This window comes from Solanum tuberosum, unplaced genomic scaffold, assembly GCF_000226075.1.
Source record: "Solanum tuberosum cultivar DM 1-3 516 R44 unplaced genomic scaffold, SolTub_3.0 scf00459, whole genome shotgun sequence".
In the NCBI taxonomy this organism is placed as follows: domain Eukaryota; kingdom Viridiplantae; phylum Streptophyta; class Magnoliopsida; order Solanales; family Solanaceae; genus Solanum; species Solanum tuberosum.
Window position 1 is genome coordinate 381076 of NW_006239376.1, and position 13315 is coordinate 394390.

Here is a 13315-nt window from a genome sequence, read left to right on the forward strand (position 1 = left end):
AAAATATTCAAAACCCACTTGCAAAATCTCCAAGTTGAGTCTCAAAACCTTCGAGTCTACTTAAAAACATCAGAGAAAACTGGTCTAGACTAAAAAAGAAATAATAATCGATAATAGATATCCAAGGTTTCAATCTTATACTAAACTTAATGTTCAAAATCTAATTTATATTCACCATAAATATTCCCCGAAGGGCCAGGCTGCGAATTAATTCGGGCTCGCCGAACCACTCGTTGCGCCACCCATTGACCTCTTCCATTGCCTTTTCGCCCTGGCATTCAGCATCCTCAAGATTTTTAACTTTGAGCGATTTATCTTGGCTTCGCGGAACTGCTCCTTTTCGTCAACGACTTGGTTCTTTCCTTCAGGGCTTAGCACACTAGAACTTTAGACAGTCAGATGAACCACTCAGAGACACATTGAGTGCTCTTGGCGATCCGCAAGCTCGCCCTTCTTCATTTCATCAGCTTATTTTGTTTCTTATTTCCTGTTAATGTCCTTGCTTTGTTCCTCAATCCATATACCTGAAAATCAAGGATTTAATATCAGTTATTAGCACAAATTAAACATTTGTGGACACTAAATCTATATAAACAAAATCCCTAAATGAGTCCAGTACTACGACTCATCAGTAATCTTGCACCAAATTTATCTTGTGAGTGCGTACACTTGGTGAAATACCCAAAATGTCGGTAATAGACCACCCCAAAGATTTAATATGCATCTTCACACAATAACTAAAACTCCACTTGCCATTGTTTTAGATTGCATGCAACAATGATAGGAAGAGTGTTGTTAGGCCCTAAGAAAACATTTTGGAGATCTAATTTCTGTGCTTCAAGGATTGATGATTTCATCAGTGGTTTTTTTCGACTAGATAAGTCGAGATCAAATTTTAGCATAGAAGGAATTATGTGATCACATGCCTTTAAGAGCATCTCAAACCTCATCATAGTTTTCATCTTGACCCTTATTAAGTAGCACTTGAGCCAATGGTTCTCTACAATAAGCTGTACTTCCAATACCTGCAATGGCTCCATCAATTTGATCTAAATGAGACACCACATGCACATCAATTAGGTATCTCATCGACTGATGGATGTTGAAGCTAACTACTTCCTCGTTGACCAGAAATTTTAAGTCACCTTCTTCCACATCAACCAAGGCCTTGCTAGTCGCAAAACATGGTCTACCAAAAATAACCGACAACTCAACATCAATTTGACAATCAAGCACAACAAAATAAATGGGGAACACAAATTTGTCAACTTTTACTAGCAAATCGTACACCACCCCTACCGGTTTCTGTATCGAACGATCTATCATTAGAAGTCTCATGTCTGTTTGTTTTGGTCTATCAAGCTCAAGCTTTTAAAATATCATGAATGGCATTAAATTTATGCTTGCACCAAAATCACATAATGCTTTTGCAAGGGTGCACTTACCAATAGTACATGGTATTGTGAACGCTCTTGGGTCATCTCTCTTGAGGACATCATTTTTTGCCGTTACCGAACCACAAGTTTGCGGTAGGACAATAGTCTCACAATCTATCACTCTCTTTTTTTGTCACACACTCCTTCATGTATTTTGCATATTCCAACATTTCAGTCAAAGCATCCACCAATGAAATATTCACTTTCAAGTCTTTAACTATTTCCACTAACTTCTAGAATTTTGCACTGTCATTTATCTTTATCAACCTTTGCGGAAATGGAGGTGTGATCTTGATTGAGGGTATTGTGGAAACATTCTCAACAACACTTTTTGACACATTTTTTTTCGGGGCATTTCTTTGTTCATTTTATTGCTCTTGATTCATTATCTTGGATGATTCATTTTTGGCAATTACCCTTTGATTATTTGCTTCGACTGGCGTTCCTAGTTCTTGCAATGCTTTTTAACTTCTAGTTCTTTGATCACAATTTCTATTAGATGGTTCACACTCATTGGAATTAGCATATTAAAGAGTGGTTTGCTGCCCAATCTTTTCTTCAAGTGCTTTGATTTATGATACATGTGAAACGACAATAGTTACTAATGTTGAGAATTTACTCTTCATCTCTTGCAAGACCATGTTCAAACTATCTGTTTTGTCTAGAATTTTTGCCAGCAAATCATCCAAGTGGGTCTTCATCAATCCATTATAACGTTCATATTCAATAACTTCACCTTCTCCACAACAACATCTCTCATCAAAAGCATTCGTCCATCCTTGATTTTTGACAAGATTAAAATAATTTCATTGGAAACCCTCTGATTTTCCACCTCTCGTGTACAACTCCTCATCATATTAACATCTTGATACCGTATTTGCGGAGTTAAATAAGTCCTTATGAACATGCTCAACTATTATTTCAATCTGAGTAGTTAACCAATCAATTTTTTAAGAATGTTTCTAGTTCTTCTCCACTTGTTCCTTGAGTACTCCCAAATGCGGAAGTGATACGTAGTCCTCAAGATTAATCCAAGGGTTGAATTTTGTCAAAATTCATGGTAAACATACTGATGTGTAACACCCCGAAAACTAGAGAGTTGAACTAGTGTGTTGTAGAGTCTTGTAGTGGAGTTTTGGAGTGTTGTCTGAGGGTTACAATCAAAATGAATGGCTTCTGTACTTAGAATATCATGTTTAGGGGTTGAGCCTCCGGGTATGACTCCCCAAGGATCAGCCAAGGGGTCCTTGAAGAGGACCCCAAAACAGTCCCCAAAACAGTCAAAAAAGTGTGACCTACGGTTGCAAACCACGGCCCTTAGATCAACCTATGCCAAATAGGTCATGGGCATAGGTCAGGCAAGCAACACCCTGTATGTTTTGAACCCGAAGTCCAAATGACGGACCCAAACCACATTCTGTAGACCCGTCCACAGTTCGTGGATGTGAGTCTCGTGAATGCTGCCAATTTTGGCATGTTTAGTTTTAAGTTAGGCTTTGAGGGTTAGTTTAGTAATTAGTTTAGAGGTTAGGGTGGACGTTTAGTTAATTAATTACCCTCCTATAAATAGTTTATAGACACCTAAAACAAAGTCATTAACTCAGTCATCTGAAGACCCCCAAATTACTACCCAAGAAATCCTCTCTTTAGAAGAAGAAGAAGAAGAAGAAGAAGAAAGGAAGTTGGGGAAACAGATTAGGGCGATTTTCACCATTGATTTAAGCATTGTTTGGGGCTTTGATTGAAGGTATGTGAAGCTTAATCATCCATGGGTTATTCCATCCATGGATCCCCCATAGAAATCCCCCAATTGTGAACTCAAAAACCCAATTCTAGCTAGGGTTGTGATTGCATTGTGGGTAGGGCTTGGGTGTGATTCCAATCTAGTGTATATAGCCCAATTATGATTGATTTAACTTTTATTAATGATAATGTGATGATTTCGTGCAATTTCTATGATGAACCCTAATGTAAATTAATGTTTGTGATCTTTGTGGGTTTATGCCATTAGAGGCAATGTTGAAAGTTCATATGTGATCTTACTAATTGAATGTGGTGTTTTGTAATTGATCATTGTTAGGATCATATAATCATGAATTGAACTAGATACTATTGTATATGGTTGATATTTACTTGTAAAGTTAGAATTGAACCTTTAGGATTAATTAAGACTAGAATCACCTAGTAATGAAGAATGTGATCAAATTACCTTGAAATATAGGTATAAAAAAGAGATTAAGAAGGAAACCTTGAGAGTATGGTTGTTATCCTAAAAGCTAGGGAATTAGGGTGAATCTAATGTGATTACCTAGTGTTTCTAAGGCTTTGAGAGTAAAGTCTAAAAGAGAATAGAAGTCTAATAGGTTGACTTGTGGTGAAAGGCCTATACTCACCTAACCTACCTTATGAATGCTTTATAGATGAAAGTTATACAATCACTTGAGCATGGATGGGTTGTCAAAGATATCCTTCCATGAGAGATAAGTGTTAAAACAAGGCTTAACAAGTAAACCTTTGGGTGTATGATTGGCTCCAAGTGGATATTGACAATGAGATGGAGTGTCACACAAGTTAGGGTCCGGACTCCAAGAAGAAAGGAGAGCCACACCTAGTTGATTTTAGGACTATCCAAGTTAAAGGGGGAACTCTTATGTAGTAGAGTGTGGGTTGTCCCAAAGTTAGGTCTCATAAGATGGGAACCTTCACATAGTGGAGTTAAGGTTCTTAGTAGCAATCTCCTTATCCTATGAACTAAGACATGCTTGATAAGCATCTCATAGTGTTCTAAACCATAATTGAACTTAAACATATTTAAGAGAGTATCTCATAGGGTTCATAGTAGAAGGGGTTTAGACATGCTTAAGTGAGTATCTCATAGCATCCAGGCTAGTAATGAACTTAGACATACTTATGATAGTATCTCATAGGGTTCAAGTTATTAATGAACTAAGATGTGCTTAAGAGAGTACCTCCTATTGTTCTAAAGTTAAAGAGAGGAACTAGGTTCCAAACCAAGAAGTGTTAGCATGAATACCTAAAGGTAATACTTAGCATGTATAGTATTATGGGGTGTTATGTATTCATTGCACAAGTATGACTTAGGGTCACTAACAAGAAGTCTTGAGATATGATTAGGCTAGAGTTGCCTTTCGTAGTTATAGTTGACCAAAGGTGAGAGATCCCCTTAGTGATGAGAGATATGCTATTAATGAGGCCAAAGTGGGGTGAATATGACTAGGATGACTTTAAGGCTATGCTTAGTGTGAAGGGTAGTAAGGGATGTCTTTCATGCATTGCACAAGTGTGTCTTGAGGTTACTTAGAAGTATGATACCCTTATAGCATAGAGAAACTTAAAGAGTTGACCGTGTATATAGATTAAGGTTAAAATGACATAAAGACGAATGTCTTGAATGTGAAGATGGACTATGCCCAAGAATGACCAAAGAGAGGTACTTAGCTTGGATGGTAGTATGGGATGCTACCCTTGCATAGCACAAGTATACTTAAGGGTAGTTTGCGAATTAGTTCTCTTGTAATATGATGGACTTAAGGTTGAAGTATGTAACCATGAATGTCTAAGCAAAGACTATGACATGTATATGATGTATCTCCTATGCTTATTCAGTATGTCTTAGGTTGACTTATGTTTATATGGTGCTTATGTTGGAGACCATGCTATGACTATAATAATTATGCCATGACTATGTTATTATCTCTTATGCTTATGTCTTGTGTTAACTAACTATTTGAGATGCTCATATGATGTTGTGCTAGCTTTCATACTTGGTACATTTTGTACTAGCGCATATTACCTACATTCTAATCAAATGTAGGGTTTGTAGACTTGAGTTTCTTGGAAGATAGGTTTCTAGAAGTTGCAAGGAGTTGAAGATCTTGGTGAGTCCTCAAAGCTTCGAGGATAATAACGACATAACCTTTATGTCTTTATTTTCATGTTTTTAGACTTTGTATGGGTTGCGTCCCAAAGACTTTTATTTAAGAGTTAAATAGATCGTTCGAGACAAAGGTTTAGCAAACACTTCCACTTGTTGATATTACGAGATAAGAATTTCGATTGTAAAAGTTTTAAATTTTCCCATATTTCCTATTTATCTTATGTTAAGAATGTGCTAAGGCCTTGTATGCGACTCCTTCGCGATCAACTACGCCATCTTATGTCTAGGGGGTACCCCTGGGTCGTGACATGATGAGATGGAATTTTTACTCATTTAGTGATTGTTAATTAGTGAATTAGTTCCCTCAATGCCTATCTTGTTGTAATAGCCCAAAAACTAGTAGGCTAAACTAGAGCTTTACGTGAGGGTTCTATAGCATTACCTGAGGTTTAGTAATGTAGAAATAACTTTCCATACTTAGAATAAGGATTTTGGGTTATAAAGTCAAGGTACGACCCCCAAGGACCAACCATGGGTCCTTGAGGACGACCTAGCAGGTTGCCAAAACAGTGCACCCACGAGGGGATCCACGTCCCGAAGGTGGATCCAGGCCCCGTGGAGTAGGTTCCAATAACCAACCTACGCCCCACCAGTATGGGTCGTTGTTCAGTCCACTCCCCGTGGGTGGGTGGTCATGGATCGTGGCCTGGAGACGGTTTTAGGAAATAATTTAGTGGCACTTTAGGGGTTTTCTATTTGAAGTGGGATTAAATTAAGTCATTTTATCCTAATTTAGAACGCCTATATAAATATATTATACTCCTAAATTCATTTATCCTATTATTTCAACTCACCAAAAGAAACCCAATTCCCTCCAAGAAATTATGTCTCTAGAAAGAAGAAGAAGATGATGATGAAGAAGAAGAAGAAGAGGGTCAAGCTAGGTCTAGACTCCATTGTTTCATGATTTCTAGGATTTGTATTCAAGGTATGATGGATTATTCATTCATGGTCACCTTTCTTCCATGAAGCCTCTATGTTTCCTCGAATTATGAAGATGAATCCCTATTCTAGTTAGGGTTTCTTCCTACATTGTGGGTATTGTTGTAGGTTGATCCAATTGAGTCGACAATGGTTGTTGATGATGTAATTACTTGTTTTTAGTATGATTATACATATATTCTTGAATAATCTAAGATTGTAGGGTGAAATTGATATAGTTTTGTTTAATGCCATGAAAGAGGAAATTGAGGGCTTAGATGTGACCTTCTAAGATTGATTATTTTCTCTATGAACTACTTGAGATTAGAGTACTTAAATATGAATTTCTTAAAAGTAAAACTTGTTGACATGAATTGATTAAATTAGGGCTTATATGATGAATCATGATTAATAGTCTTGAGATTGAGTCTATGTAAAGATATATGATTAAAATTGGGTAAGGATGAAGTATGTGAGTGGAATACCTTGAGACTTATGTCTATGAGATGCTTGTATGAAGTTTGGCTTGAGTTTATATCTTGTAGTCATAGATGATGAATATTAGGTCTTTAAGAGTAAGGCTAAGATGTTGAATTATGTATGTTGACGCTTTGAGAGTGTACCTATTTGCATGATTGAATTGTAAAATGGTATTATTGGGAAAGAACTTTGCTCACATGACCTATACTTTGACGATATGAGATTATGAATGAAATGATTTTATTAATTGAATTATTTTATTATCCATGTATAATGTAGTAATTTTAGATGTGTTGATTTGATAGGAGCTTTGATCCTTCAAAAGGGCAATGAATGACATTGCTTTATGAAGGTTATGTATATGCTTTAAGAACACTTTGAAAAAGTACTGTGATTATGACTGTGATGTTATGTTGGTGTTGTTGAAAGGCTATTCACACACACACTTATGCATGACTATGAATGAAGTATCCATGATTATGATGATGTAATTGTGTTGATTGAAAGGCTATTCTCATGACACATAATGAACATGATGTAAAAGGTGAATTTAAGGGTCTAATAGCTTTATATAGGTGTTCTAGAATTGGCTAAAATGACCTCACTTAATCCCACTTAAAATAGGAAAACCTTAAAGTCCCCCTCAATTATTTCTTAAAATCGTCTCCAGGCCACCATCCACTGTCATCCACCATCGAGGCGTGGACTGACCCACGAACCATACTGGTGGGGCGTGGGTTGGTCATTGGCACCTGCTTGGCCACCCACAAATGCACCTTCCACGGGGTGTGGATCCCCTCGTGGGTGCATTATCTTGGCAGCCTTCTAGTGTCGTCCTTAAGGACATATGGTTGGTCCTTGGGGGGTCCTACCATGACTTTCTAACCCGAAATCCTTCATTCTATGTACGGGAATTTATCGCTACGATTCTAACCCTCACATCAATCTCTAGAATCCTTACGTAAAGCTCTAGTTTAGCCTACTAGTTTCCGGGGTGTTACAATATCTCCCCCTTGGGAATATTAGACCTCGAATGACATTCTAGGCACTTCTTAAGGTCATGACTCTAGACTAGCAATCCATCATGCGTGCAACTCAATTAAATTCACATAAACAAGGGCTACTTATCTCCAAGCCAAACATACTTAATCTAACACAAGGAAGTTGGAACTAAATCTAACAACTATTATGCATGAAATTTCAACATTTACACATGTTCAAGGAGGAACTACCATCTCCAAACCAAAACATGCTCGACACATTCTCATGGAGCTCCTTTGCAATATACTCTCAAAAAGTATTCGTATAAAGAGGAATCGCTGAACACCGAACTAAGGCATGCTCATATATTCATCTCATGAAGTCAAATAGGCAACTCATACCCAATGCACAACAACATGAGGAAAGTCAATCATATAAAACTCATTTTCTTTCAAAACACAAGCTTTCATGAAAATGCTTCATATAAGAAAATCTTGGCAACACATAAACATACATGAATCCAAAACATATACAAACCAAGAGGAATTTATCATCACAATATAAAGGAGGAATAGAAGGATAAGATAATAATATCAGGAAATCTTATTGGCCTCGGCCTCTCAATTAGCAGACTCACCTCAAACCCTCACAAAAAGGTCACTCCTTAAGGCTTTCATGGAAGCAAGTTTCTAGCCCTTCTATTTCTTAACTTCTCGTTCTAAGATCTCAAAAGGTTTTACAAAAATGGGGACTAAGCTTTCCCAATATCATAACACCTCTCAAAGTGAGAATCTTTAGCAACCCAACTAATGAACATCAATAACATTCCACGACCGTACTATCTAACCACATCATCCCCCGCTCGGGATTAAGCCTATACCAACTCTTTCAAATATCCTTTCTTTAAATTCAAAGGTCGGAGCAAGTCATCACTAAGCTTTAACATCCATAAAAAAAGATGATTCTAGACCATGGTGAATTACAGTTCTACCCTTCTTAGAGGAGTCTACTCACTTAAAACATTTTGGCATGTAATCATCAAATCTATCCACATACCCAAAAATCATAATGGTTAAGTAGGGTTCTTTCATCAATAACGTAAGACAACAGTGAAACCCATTCATATTAAAGATAAGACTAATGTGTAGCATATCAAGTAACAAAAGACAAGCCATACCACAATCTTAATAAAGCGTAAAACACATATCGGATCCATTAGGAGGAACTTGATCACCCTCTCCTCTTATAGACTTTGCCTTTGGACAAACCCTCATTTTGTGACCACTCTTATCTCAATTAAAGAAACCTCTTTTCCGGCCAAACATCTACCCTGATGTCTCTATCAATTCTACAAAGGCCGGATCAGAAAATTCTAAACCATTTCTACCCACATCATCACCTTTGGTGGGATAGACCACCCAATCGTATCTAGGTTTTATCTTAACACTCTACTGAAAATGACAATACTTAAGATCAATCTTAAAAGATAACTAACTCGTTGAAGTTGGTCAACACTTAACCATATCTCCCTCACCTAAGCTAGGTGGTACATGCAACCCTCAAGTCAACTTTATCATAGACATTATTTCAACTCACCAAAACAAACCCAATTCCCACCAAGAAATTCTCTCTCTAGGAAGAAGAAGAAGAAGAAGAAGAAGAAGAAGAAGAAGAAGAAGAAGAAGAAGAAGAAGAAGAAGAAGAAGAAGAAGAAGAAGAAGAAGAAGAAGAAGAAGAAGAAGAAGAAGAAGAAGAAGAAGAAGAAGAAGAAGAAGAAGAAGAAGAAGAAGAAGAAGAAGAAGAAGAAGAAGAAGAAGAAGAAGAAGAAGAAGAAGAAGAAGAAGAAGAAGAAGAAGAAGAAGAAGAAGAAGAAGAAGAAGAAGAAGAAGAAGACTCTCTCTAGAAAGAAGAAGAAGAAGAAGAAGAAGAACAAGAAGGATAAGAAGGAGAAAAAGGAGAAGAAGGAGAAGAAGGAGCAGAAGAAGGAGAAGAAGGACAAAAAGGAGAAGAAGCAGAAGGAGAAGGAGACGGAGAAGAAGGAGAAGGAGAAGGAGAAGGAGAAGAAGAAGAAGAAGGAGGAGGAGGAAGAAAAGGAGGAGGAGGATGAGAAGGAGGAGGAGGGGGAGGATAAGAAGGAGATAAAGCGGAAGAAGGAGAAGAAGAAGAAGAAGAAGAAGGAGATGATGATGAAGAGAAAGAAGAAGAAGAAGAAGAAGAAGGAGAAGGAGGAGAAGAAGAAGAAGAATAAGAATAAGAAGAAGGAGAAGAAGAAGCAGAAGGAGAAGGAGACGGAGAAGAAGGAGAAGGAGAAGAAGGAGAAGAAGAAGAATAATAAGAGGAGGAGGAGGAGAAGGAGAAGGAGAAGGAGAAAGAGAAAAATAAGAAGAAGAAGAAGAAGTAGAGGGTCAAGATAGGTCAAGACTCCATTGTTTCAAGCTTGTTGGGCTTCGTAATCAAGGTGTGATGGCTTATTCATTCATGGACTCCTTTCTTCCATAAATACCCCATGTTCCCTCAATTGTGATTACGAACCCTAATTCTAGTTAGGGTTTCTTCCTACGTTGTGGGTATTGTTGTAAATTGATCCAATTGAGTGGACAATGGATTTTTATGACTGTTTATGATGTAATTACATGTTTTTAGTATGATTATACATGTATTCTTTATTAATCTAATATTATAGGGTGAAATTGATATAGTTTGGTTTTATGCCATGAAAGAGGAAATTGAGGGCTCAGATGTCACCTTCTAAGATTGATGATTTTCTTTATGAATTACTTGAGATTAGAGTAACTAAATATCACTTTCTGAAAATTAAAGCTTGTTGACATGAATTGATTAGACTAATGTTTATATGATGAATCATGATTACTTGTGTTGAGATTGAGTCTATGTGAAGATATATGATTAAAATTGGTTAAGGATGAAGCATGTGAGTGGAATAGCTTGAAAGTTAGGTCTATGAGATGCTTGTAAGAAGTATGGCTTGAGTGTAAATCTTGAAGTCATAGATGATGAATTCTAGGGCATTGAGAGTAAGACTAATATGTTGAATTATGTATGTTAAGGCTTTGAGAGTAAAGCTATTTGCATGATTAAATTGTATATGGTATTATTGGGGAAGGACTTTCGCTCACATGACCTATATTATGAGGATATAAGATTATGTGTGAGGTGATTTGATTACTTAAATTATGTTATTATCCATATCTAATGTAGCAATTCTAGATGTGTTGATTTGATATGAGCTTTGATCCTTGAAATGGAAATATATGACGTTATGCATGCTTCATGAAGGTTATATATATGCTTTAAGAACAGTTCTAGAAAGTTAAGTGATTATGACTATGATGTAATGGTGGTTTTGTTAAAAGGCTATTCTTACACACATACACACTTATGCATTACTATGAATGAATAGACTATGATTACGATGATGTTATTGTGTTGATTGAAAGGCTATTCTCATGAACACATAATGAACATGTTGTGAAAGGTTTTCTCATATAATGAAGATTATAGGTTGAAAGACAATTCTCACCTAAGTGAATATAATATGTATACATGGACGGTGAAATATTACTCTCACGCATGATATAATGAGCTATCCTAGTGAACTCTTTAGGATTGACTGACAAGGACATTCATCCATAAGACATGAATCAAGTTATGACTAAATGAAGTATTCTATGGGAATTATGCTTAGCACCGTGTGGGTATTGAATATGAGATGGACTATCTCATGTTAAGTATGGCTGGGTTTTTAGATGAAATCTAATGAGATGGAAGATCTCCTGCTAAGTAAGGTCGGGTATCTAGTAGCAATCTCCTTATCCCATAAACTTCGTCCCCCCTAGGTTATTTAGCTATTGGATCCACCTAAAGCTAACATGATGATGGTCTGACCTTAGGCAAGTAGGACATTCCTTTTTCAGTGTGGGTAACATTAGATTCTATGTAAGCTCACATGGTCTATGTTGGTTAAGGCTAATTCCCACAAGGTCAAATGTAGTATGAACTATGGTTACTCAAATAGTTTTACTTACTATGGATGAGAATATGGGATCTTATTCATGCATTGCACAAGAAGACTTTAGAGGTAGTTATGGTATGTTCTCTTATGATATGAAGAACTATATAATGAAGATGCTTATGACTTATGCTTATGATGTATGCTCGATGAGTCTACAATATGGACTCATTTAAGGCCATATTTTAAAATAATTAGTGTCCTCAAATGTATATTTTGTCTCAATAACTGATGTAAACACTTGAGTTTCAAGTATTTGGAATTAGTGACAAAGCATGGACACTATTGGGCAAAAAAAACAAAGAAAGCTTTAAGAATGAATAAAAGAAGGTCTGATGATTGATGATGTCGTTCAACGAATTGCCAAAATCCCCAAGATACCGCCTAAAGTTACCAAACGTTGGAGCTAAAATGGGAGAAAATTCGGCGAGCATCAATCATATTCGGCGAATCGCTGATCTAGTCAGCAAAGGACAACTAAGTCACCAAAAGTATGAAAGAAGATACAAGCCAGTGTTGATATGTGAGTTGGAAGGATAATGGGTGAATCGCACAGTCATTTTGCGATACCGACCTAGGTCGCCTAAAGTTACAATAGCCAGACCAAGAAAAAGTGATAAATGAAGGCTAGATAAAGAGAAATCAGTGAATCGCCGACCCATCAGCAACACCAAACTTACTTCACCGAGTAGCTCTCAGCAGTGACATTTCAGAGTTGCTTAAATTAGTCTTGCCTGGAGAGAGAAATTCATTCAAAAAGAAAAAAAAATTATTGAGAGAGTAAACACTACCGTAGGGTTGGGAGAGCGATTTTAGCAAGATTTTGAGAGAGATTTTGTAAGAGAGAAGATTATCAATTGAATTTCATCTATAATTTTCATCTTGTACCCAACTATGGGGGTGATAATTAAATTTGATCTTTTACTTTTTGAGATGAGTGGCTAAAACCCTTTACTTCGGGTTTTGATCAAGAAGCCCATTGTTGAATTTACTTAATGGGTGTTTATTAATTGCTAAGAATGGTGCTAATCTGAAGTGGGTCTAAGTTGTTGTTGTGTTCCAAGATTGAATTGTGCTACGTCGTGTGTCAAATTCAGTGTTGTGGACTTGCGAGAGAGAGAGGTCTGAGGCCATGGTGGCAATCTTAGCGTCCTTGGTAGTGGGTTTTCTTAGTTTCAGCTCGTGAAAATGAAACAAGGAGCTTTTCCTTTGTATCCTGCTAGAGAGAGTGGATTTGATAAGGGTAAAGAGCTGGGCTTCAATCAATCAGTATTGAAGTTCGAAAGAATTCAACATAGAAAAGGTAATTGTTCGAGAGAAAGTTACTTTATAAATGGTTCGACCTACCCACAATAAATTAGTCTCTTATGTCCAGTAATGTTTGCCCATTTTGTTGAGATTCAATATTTGGCTGATCAATTCCCCGAGTTTTACTTTAATCTTTGATTAATTGAGTTGAGCTATAAGTTTGAATGAGTAGTTAAAAACCCTAAATTTGACATTTAAATA